This window comes from Callospermophilus lateralis, chromosome 6 (genome assembly GCF_048772815.1).
Source record: "Callospermophilus lateralis isolate mCalLat2 chromosome 6, mCalLat2.hap1, whole genome shotgun sequence".
In the NCBI taxonomy this organism is placed as follows: Eukaryota; Metazoa; Chordata; class Mammalia; order Rodentia; family Sciuridae; genus Callospermophilus; species Callospermophilus lateralis.
Genome location: NC_135310.1, coordinates 51,432,310 through 51,442,266, shown reverse-complemented (window position 1 = coordinate 51,442,266; position 9,957 = coordinate 51,432,310). Strand labels below are relative to the sequence as shown.

The following is a 9,957-nucleotide window of genomic DNA, read 5'->3' as shown; positions in this document are numbered from 1 at the left end:
AGCTTTGTCCCTGAGAGAAAGTGACTACTGGTACATTAAACTTGGAGCCTCCCTTTTCCCACCTGCATGGTGGGGTGAGAGATGATCCCCTCATGGGCTTGGAAGGTCAAATAAAATGAAACAAGATGATATCTATAAGTTTTGTATTGGATATGGTGCAAAAAATACTTTTTTGTAAAAAGAAAGTAGCATGAGCTAAATTATTGATATGAAGAAAAATCAAAGTGGCACTAATGATAAAAACCCTTAGTAATGTGGAAGGCACTCAGAGAAGACATTCAAAAAATGCTGCAGAATCTGAGTTATCATGAAAATATTAACCAGGAAATGAGCTGCATTTTAAGGATCTTGGTAAATGATAGGCTAGAGTAGATGATTAGAAAGTATCTTCCTTTATCAAAGGCAGTTGAGTCGTTTTCTAGTAACAATTTCCTCAATATTATTTAGATGTCAATGAAATACCTTAGGTTTAAGGAGGAAGTTTGCTGTCCACATATTCTCAAGTTACCGGATAGCTTCCCTCAAGTTATTTATCATTCTTAGTGCTGATTACAGACTCAATTGGAAGTAAAAAAAAAAGAAGAAGAAAGAAAAGAAAGAAAGAAAGAAAACTAGGCTTCTTGTGCCTGTCTTTTAAATTTTTTATTTATTTTATTGACTTTTTGAGAGGGCACAGCTAGAGAAGACAAAAACCCAGTTCAAAGAAAGTACATGGAACAATCTATTTCACCCATTAAATATTGATAATACTACATTACAGTTCAAAAACAACAAGAATTATTGCTCCTCTATCAACTGGTCTGAAACTGAAACAAGTCTGTTTTCTTTCCCCTGTGGTTAGCACAGTGTGTCTGGACAAACAGGCAATTAAGTTCTTAAAATATGAACCTAAATGAGGCTGAGACTGGGTGTGTTTTCATATTGTTCTACATCAAAAGACCTTAAACTCACCAAGTGGCTTAGATTCTTCAGACTCTTCTTAATAAACTTGTATATTATGCTTGATGTTTATATATATTTTTAGTAAGCTTAAGGAGAAAGGATTATTTGTAAAATGAAGAATATATTTTCCATATTTCAGTATCGATATGGTACAAAGTAGAATTGTTCTGTGGAAAGGTCAGAACACCTTGATCGATGTTATTTCACTCATCAGCTATTAGCATGACCTTGGGAAAGTTCTCATTTTATTCATCTGACCTGCAGGTACTTCATCTCTAAAATATAACTGACGATAATTCTTGATCAACCTACCTGACAGATCTGTGAGGCACAAATGAAATCATGAATAGGAGAGTGTTAAAGTGCCATATAAACTTCATTTTCCATCAATACTTTAGCACAAAATCTATAAAAGTTTGTAGTATTATGTTTTTATCATGACACAAATATTTTGGATGTAAAGTTAAAAAGAGTTAGCCTAAATTTCTCTGTGCTGTGTTTGCAAGAGGTAACAACCTAACTACTTGAAATTATATACACATATATAAAATAAAACACACATAAGCACTTTTATTTTTTCCAAGCCAAACTGTATCCAGTTTTATTAAAGGTACTTATAACAAACAATCATGATATTTCAGGCAGAACCTGAGCAGACAATTGGTAAGAGTACACAACAACATTCAAACTCCCTTCTTGGATAGACTACCAACATCAGAAAGCCACTATAAAACCCAGTGAAGTCTCTATCTGATGCTCTGAATAAGGGCAGTTTAGAGAGGGTTGACATTTAATATTTAGCATGTTGTTTAACATCTTTTCATGAGTACATCCTGACTTTCAGGAAATAAAGTAAAAATGGCAGAATTATTAATCTGAAGATCCAATATCCAGAAAAGAAATTGTTGCTCTTTTGGGGAACACTATCTCAATGATGTTACTGGAATGTCCAGATTGCCCAACACACTTGTAAAATCAACTGTTCGGAGTCAGGTCCCAACAGGTATAAAGGTTTAGAGGAGTTAAGTCTATGTCAATGGCAGAGAGGGAGAGGAGAACATAAAGGTGAATTTGATTTTTTTCACACCACAAGGTGTTTGTGCCAACGTGGCTATGTGTGCTAACATCAGGGAATCCCTCCTCCTGGGAGCCAGGAGGAATTCTCTCAAAATTAGTAGGCAAAGGTGTTTCCCACCACAGCAATTCAGCTTTGGAGACATTCTACTAGTGATGTATGCTCCTTCGCCCAAAACCACAATGATGTGTTCTATGTACTAACAACACACTTTTCTTTTTTTAAGGTAAAACAAAATTCTACATTTTGTAAATTTGATAAAAAATAATATTCAAATTGTACAGTCACCTAAAGTGGACAGTTATCAAAAATGCACATACTTCACTTGGCATCTCCAGCACCTTCAGCTTTCTATACTTGGTCCGTTTTGCCAGCTCCATTTTCTGCAGGATTATTCCCATTCTTGCCAGAATCAGCTTTTCCTTTTGTTCCTATGGGTAACTTCTCTTCTTTCTTTACAAAGGCTTTTTAGGCTTTGGAGGAGCAGGGTTAGCAGACAACCTTGCAGATCTTCTCAGAAGTTTGTCCTTCACATTGGCTTTATCCCCTTAGGACTCAGCCTTTCTCTTGGACTTGGTGGTGCCAGCTGCAGGACACAGGCAGTGGATGCAGGAATGCAGTGGAGCACAAGTTTAGTTTATTTTAATTTATTATTTTTAATAAGTAATTCCATTTTGTATACGTATGTATTATATACAAAATGAATGGTATATTACATGTTTTTTCAGTACTGGGAATTGAACCCAGGGATGCTCTATCACTGAGCTACCTCCCCAGCACTTTTTATTATTTATTTTGAGCTAGGGTCTTTCTAATTTGCATAGTCTGGCTTTGAACTTGTGATTCTACTTCCCCTCCCTTCTAAGAGCTGGGATTACAGGTGTGTGCCACCACTCCTAGCTAAATCTAACTTTTAAATGATGTTTGTGGCTGTGTTCTCAAGCTGTTCCCTGCTTTTTCTATGTTCTTTCTTGAAAACTGCTCTCATATTCATTATCTTCCCTAGCTCCTTTTGTTGTATTATATCATGTTTTATATGTAGTTTGTAATGGCCAATATTGTTTATGTAAAATAATTAAATAAGCTCATTATCTATATTCACTTTAGAAAACATTTTCAGAATTTTATTATTATTATTATAGTAAAATGCAAAGTGGTGATTGGGGTAGGGGATATTTTTAGTAAGTTTCATTTAAGATATTGCTGGAAGTAATTAATAAATGTCAAAAATTTTAAGCATGAAACATTCAGGATTTTCCAAGAGGAAGAAAAAAGGAATAGATTTTGGGCCTCATACATCTAAATAGTTCTTTTGAACACAGCAATTTTGATTACATTCTTTTAATTTCCTTCCTCCAATTAGATCATTGACTTTGTCTATATAACCACACAGTTAACAAATTGGCTGATATTTCTGGTTATCTTCACAGTCAATTATGCATTGATCAACCGATTGACCATGTAGCAATTTGATTTGGTTGCTAACAACAGCTGCAAATATTGGATTGACTACTGCAGTTGTTAATTCAGCTGTAGAAATAAGGTTTCAGAGAATAACTTTTGGAGTATGTATAAAATATCTCACATTTGCAAATGATCCTCCAAATGTTGAATCTGTGGCCAAAATAAAGTTTAATTTAAATGATTCTTATTTTCACAGATTGTTCATTAAAAATAGAATTTGATATGGAACATAATTCAAGGTGTTTTAGAAATAATAAGAAAATGTTTGCCCAGTTTTCTTCTGTGTAAAGCAGGTGGAAATGATTGCTAGATTGACAATGAGGTGTATCAATAAATATGGTTGTCCTTCAACATGGAAGAGGATATTGGCTCTTACAATTGCATTGTTCTTTTACCCTTTGTTGATTTTGGTGAAATAATTAAAATTCTTATATCCTATTCTATATCATTTTTAATTCTATTGCTATTGAAAATTAAGGTGAATTTGATTGCTACAAGAAGTGAACTCTATAGCCTAATTTGCACTGATGATACTGTAATTCTTGCAAGTCTGAAATATTTATTATTCAGCCCTTTAAGGAAAGGTTTGTGGATCCCTATTATTGTTGGTACTGCCCTTTAGAGTTAGTACAAGATTTTTCCACCCAAACACCAGACCTCTCTCCATCCTACCAAGAAGTCCCACTTGGCTTCAGATTAGGGCAATAAAAATTATTCTGAGACATCAATGGACCAGGTCTCTAAAGGATAGATCTTTGAGTGTGATGAGCAAAGAATTAAAATCCCCGATATCTCTGGAATTTTGAGTATAGGGGGTTTGTTTGCTTTTTTCCCTCTTATATGAGTGTCTAACAATGCTCTAAAGTCTCCTTTCTTGTGAGAAATTTTCCATTTTATAAAAAAAGTGTAATTGAAAAATAATGATGTATACTTATGGGGTAAAATGGGATGTTGTGATTGATGTGTATATTGTAGAAATATTTAATCAAGTTTTTTAAACATCTATCATGTTCAAATCTCCAGGAATTTGATAGCAATCAGGATGGAGTCAGGTCCTGGAGTACAGGGGTCCATGAGCTAACTTGCTGCTCTAGGCCTTGAAATGATCTTTTATTGCTTTGTTTCATTAGACTACTAATGCAGGAAGATCAGTTTAGTTACAGTGCTTGTTTCAGGTCAAGGTGGAAAGGTAACTATGTGACATTTCATGTAGGCTGGACAGAAAAGATTTTGTGATTCATGTGGGGTCCATCTAGCTCACAGGGTTTAGGATCACATTCCACATTTTGAAGCCAAGTTTCAGTGATAAAGCATGTGTGTTTGCTGGTCTTTTACACAGAGCATCTGTGGTGTCAATAACCTTCTTTTGTCAAGGATTCAAAATCCCCAGCCAACTTTTCTATTCTCCACAAAACTGACAATGATATTACCACAGATGTGCCTCTGCTTACAATGGAGTTAAGTCCTGGTAAACCATCGCAAGTTGAAAATACTGTAAGTTGAAAATGTGTTTAATATACCCAACTTAGCAAATATCAGTAGTGCAACACCCTGTAGAGTTTTGGTTGTTTACCTATGCCATCACGTAGTTGACTGGGAGCAGTTGTTCATCTTAAGAATTTATCTACCACATAACCCTAACCCTGGGCAGAGAGCCAAGTTAAAAATTTGAAGGACAGTTTCTACTAAGTGCATGTAGCTTTCACACTATCTGTAAAACTGAAAACCTAGAAGTGAAACCCTTATAAGTCCTTTTGAACTAATTGATGTTAAAGTCCCTGTCCTTGAGAAATTGGTGACAAAAACAAATGCAAACAGTTAAATATAACTAAGAGGGTAACATTTCTTAGTGGTGTGAGGAGCTGGCTGGCTCTCAGTGGCTGCATTGTTAAATACTCAGAAATCTTGACAGCTGGGTTGTTTAAATATTGGTGCCTTGAAATTGGCCATGGTGGGCGTATCTACACCATGGAAATTGGCAAGTACTACAAATCAGGAAGATTCTGCTGTTATTCAGGGAGGCTAGCTGTCAAAAACAGCCTTGCATTTGAGCTAGAAAAAGGAAGAAGGGGGCAAAGTCCTTGTGAACAGACTTTATGATTAAAACATAATATATAATAACATCAGTAACACTGGATGTTTAAAAGGGTTTATTTTCTTCGAGACATAACTATTAATTCAGTCTTCCTCATTTAAATAAGAAAATCTTATATTGTTATTCTTTTACATACTTCATTTGTGATAGATATGATTGGTAAGTAAGTTTTTCATCATGACTATCTTTTGGTCATTTTCTTTTGCTATTTTTCATAGAGTCGTAGACTTTGTATTACTTTCCTTGACTACAATATTTAGTATTATAGGAGTTCTAATGTTAACCTGATTTTTATTCAAGCAAACTTTCTTTCTTTGATGCTTCAGTATTGTATATTATTCTATAATCCTAGACTTACATTATTTCCAAGAAAGACTCTTATTTTATTTGGGCCTGATATTTAGTAAAGCTTTACAAATCTATGAATTTGGTTTTCTCCTTCATGTTAGGCAGATTATTGTGTTATGAGTTTCCCTTAGTTGTGTCAGAAATGCCTTTTTTTTTTTTTTTTTTTTTTTTAGGTGGTGGTGCTGGGGATTGAACCCAGGTCCTTGTGCGTGCAAGGCAAGCACTCTACCAACTGAGCTATGTCCCCAGCCCCAGAAATGCCTTTTGAAGGTTGAATTGAATTTTGTTTCTGTCCTTTTTCTTTGGGTTTATAGTTTCTCAAGTTTGCCATTCTAGTTACTCATGTGATTTTGTCACTTCCATTTTCATTGTCTCCAATGGGAATTTTAGATCCTCTTGCTCTGGAGTTCCCCTGTGTGTTTTCACTACTTCAGTCACATTTCTTTGTTATTGTCTAGTTTTATCGTACATGTTTTACTCTTCTCTCCCTTATTTCAGAGACCACTTCCATCTTTTCACATTTTTAAGGATATCAAAAATAGTCTGTTAAACTTTTCGTGTTCCGTTTGTCCCACTTTCTACTGTTTTTCTATTTATTCATCCTCATGCAGATAGAGATTCATCTAGACCTGACCTTTTCCAAAAGATGATTTCTTGGTGTAATTAGCTTGGTCTACCCTTCACCTGGGTGCAAAAAACATCCATCCTCCAGAACCAAAGGAAGATTTATGTACACAGGTCTGGAAGGTGCCTTTTTAACTCTGAGTTACCTAAAGGGGTGATATTCAGGGGATGACATCTCAGTGAGTGCTTCCGAGCATATGACTCTGATTCATGTGGAGATCCTAAGTGGAAACACAGGGCAGTTTCTGCCTGGCTTTAAAAAAAAAAAAAACGATTCTTTGCTGAGCATGGTTGCACACTCCTGTAATCCCAGTGACTCGGGAGACTGAGGCAGGAGGATCACCAAGTGGAAAGCCAGTCTTAGCAATTTAGTAACTTAGTAAGGCCCTGTTTCAAAATAAAAAATCAGATTTAAAAAATGGCTAAGGATGTGGCTCAGGGGTTAAGCGGTTTTGAGTTCAGTCCCTGGTACTTGCCCTGCCGCCAACCTTCTCCAAAAAAATCTTGGTTTTTAGGAAAAAAATTGTCATATGTTTTCCTTTATTTTATTTTATTTTATTTTGTTTTTAGAGCAGACAAAGGATGGTGAATCAAAGATTTTCCTAACCCTGACCTGGATTTATCCTTGTTGCTCTACATTTGAAGCCATATTACATGTTGTGGAACAGGATTTCTCATAAGCAGCAATATTGATACTGTGAGCCAGATGATTCTTTGCTACAGGGCTATCTGGTGCACAGTAGGATGTTTATCATCCTCCTTGGTCCCTGCCCAAGTAGAAAAAGCCCATCTTTAGCTATGCCAACCAAAAATATCTGCAGACATTGCCAATGTCCCCTGGGGAGCAAAATTTTTCTCTGTTCCTCCTGTTGTAAACAACTACTATATATTCTAAAAATACACTTCTAAATCTATGCATTTTCATGAAACTGTCTCCAAAATCAAACAATATTTTTTGTCTGAATTTCATTGTACTATTACTAGCCTCTTTTTCCGTCTTCACAGGCAATCAATAGAATGTCTAAAAGAAAAATTAGAGAAATTACTTCTTTTCCTGCTATTTTTTCCTCATTTATTCATCTGCTAAATAATTTTTAAGCACACAACATATGCCATGCTCTCTGGAACAGCAAACTGTCTGTTTGCAAGACTGTCTCCTGGCCAATTTTTATCTTTTAGGAATTTGTCTATATGGACCACATTTACCCTCTTCAAATTTCTTGCCCTTTTCAGCTTCCTTAATAAATATTTCTTTTCTTCCAAATGTTATCCAAGTGGAAGACTTGTCAGTGTTTTAAATGTTACTCTCATTTACTACTTTCCAAAGGAGGGTGATAAATCATGGTACTCCTTAATTTTATTTGATCATGAGATTCTGTTTCCTCCAGAGCATCTAACGACATGATTAATCTGAGGTAAAAGTTTTGAAAAATATCCTTCTACACATTTCTCTATCATCTGAGAATGGATGACAGTGATATTTTCAAATAAATATCTTCAGTCCTGATGTTTCATAGGTTTTCTGGTCAACTGGCCACAATATTCAATTCCTCCTATGTATTGATGAAATCCCCAAAGTACATCAAACTCAGTACTTCTTCCAAGACATTCCTGATCTGCAACATAGTGTAATTTCTCCCTTTCCTCTGAGCCTTTAACATGGTTCTACATGACATTAGTACATGATATATTGGTCATTGTTGCAGGTCTCTCTTCTGCTAGACCTTGAGCACTCAGATATAAGGCCTAAGCCTTGTCTTTTCTTGTTTTTTAGAATTTGGATCTGAATGGGTACTCAGAAAAAAAATATTTTAAAAAAATTTAAACTTAGAGTACAACTGCCCTGGCTAAAGTTAATATGGTTGATGTTTCTTTGAAGACGTATTTAGGTTATTTCTCCTCATACTTAAACTGATGCTTAGAGGTAGATTTTTCAGTCTAGGTACCTGAAGTGAAAGGTGAAAAAAAAAAATAGCAAGGGGAGAAGTCACAGAGAAGTAGGGTACCTGGCTTTGCTGAAGACAAATTTGAATAACTTACTAATGCTAGATAGAATTCAGGCGTATTGGCACATGCCTGAACTCCCAGCTATACAGGGGCCTGAGGCAGGAGGATAATGAGTTTGAGGCCAATGTGGGCAACACAGTGGGCCCTGTATCAAAACAATAATAATAATAGTTATTATAATAATATAATAATAGTTATATTATAATTATAATTATATATAATATTATAATATAATAATAATAATTATTATTACTATTATTGCAAAGTGCTTAATACTTTGAAAAAAGTATTAAGTGCCTTTTCTTTTTTCTTTTTTTTTTCCAGGCCTAAAGATTTTTCAAGTTGGCATTGGTCCAGTGTGATGATTAAACATTTGTTTCTTAAAAAGGAAATTGATTCTTTTGTTTTGTGTTGCTCAATTCAAGATTAAATCATGAGGGGATGTGGAAGGATGTACTAAAGTTTCATCTGGTTCAGTGAGAAAAATATATTACTAGATAACAATTGCTTTGCAATAGCTCAAGAAAGTAATAGTATCTTTTTTTTAATTAAAGCTCCACATAACACTTCTGATTAAATAAAAACCATAATAAACATGAAGACTGGGTTTGGGGTGAGCGCTGCATCTTCCTGCCTCAATTATTTGCTGGATTCAGAAACAGGATTTTTTTTCTCTTTCCTTTTGAGATGGGTATGTTTTAAACACATTTATCTTTGTGTTCAGGTACAGCAAGACAGAGGTGAGGAAGACAATTTTTCCAGCACTAGGAAACAATATTAAACAGGCGTCTTGAGGAAATTGCAAAATAGTTTCTACTTTATCAGGATTTTCAATTCCAGGTATCTTACTTCAGAACTTTTGTATTACTTTGGTATCGCTCATAAAATGTTCCATTTCAAAAATTGCCAGATCCCACAGAAATCTGTATCCTTTTTGGTGCAATCTATAAGAAGACCATAGATTACAATCTGTTGATTGTAAAAAAAATAAGTATCTTGATTTTCTTTTCTTAGCTATCAATGCTGACTTGTTCTTTGTCAAGAAAAAGTGAATGTTAGCTTTCTGTTCTTCTAAGTCTGTGTGAAAAATGAAGTCTCAGAGGATAGGACTTAATACTGTAGGTAGAATTACTTTTATTTGCTCCTGTGTCTGCAACTAACATTATTTTAAGTTCAGATACTGCAACCAATAAAATAGGGTTCCTTCTTTTGATATATTGATTTAGACATTCGAGGTTACTATGCTCCAAGAGACAAAATTTGACCAAACGAGGCCCATCTATAAACACAATGTAATGATGTGCTTTTAAATAGAGTTACATAATAGCACTAAATGTGCATTAAAATCTAAGTCAGTAAATATGTTTATTTAAAGGTGATGGGATAGAGATGATAGTTTATA

General features: G+C 34.8%; 1 pseudogene; it reads right to left on the bottom strand.

Moving 5' to 3' along the window:
• Positions 1–2,338: 2,338 nt before the first annotated feature.
• Positions 2,339–7,951, bottom strand: LOC143401856 (non-histone chromosomal protein HMG-17 pseudogene; annotated as a pseudogene).
• Between the last annotated feature and the right edge of the window lie 2,006 nt (positions 7,952–9,957).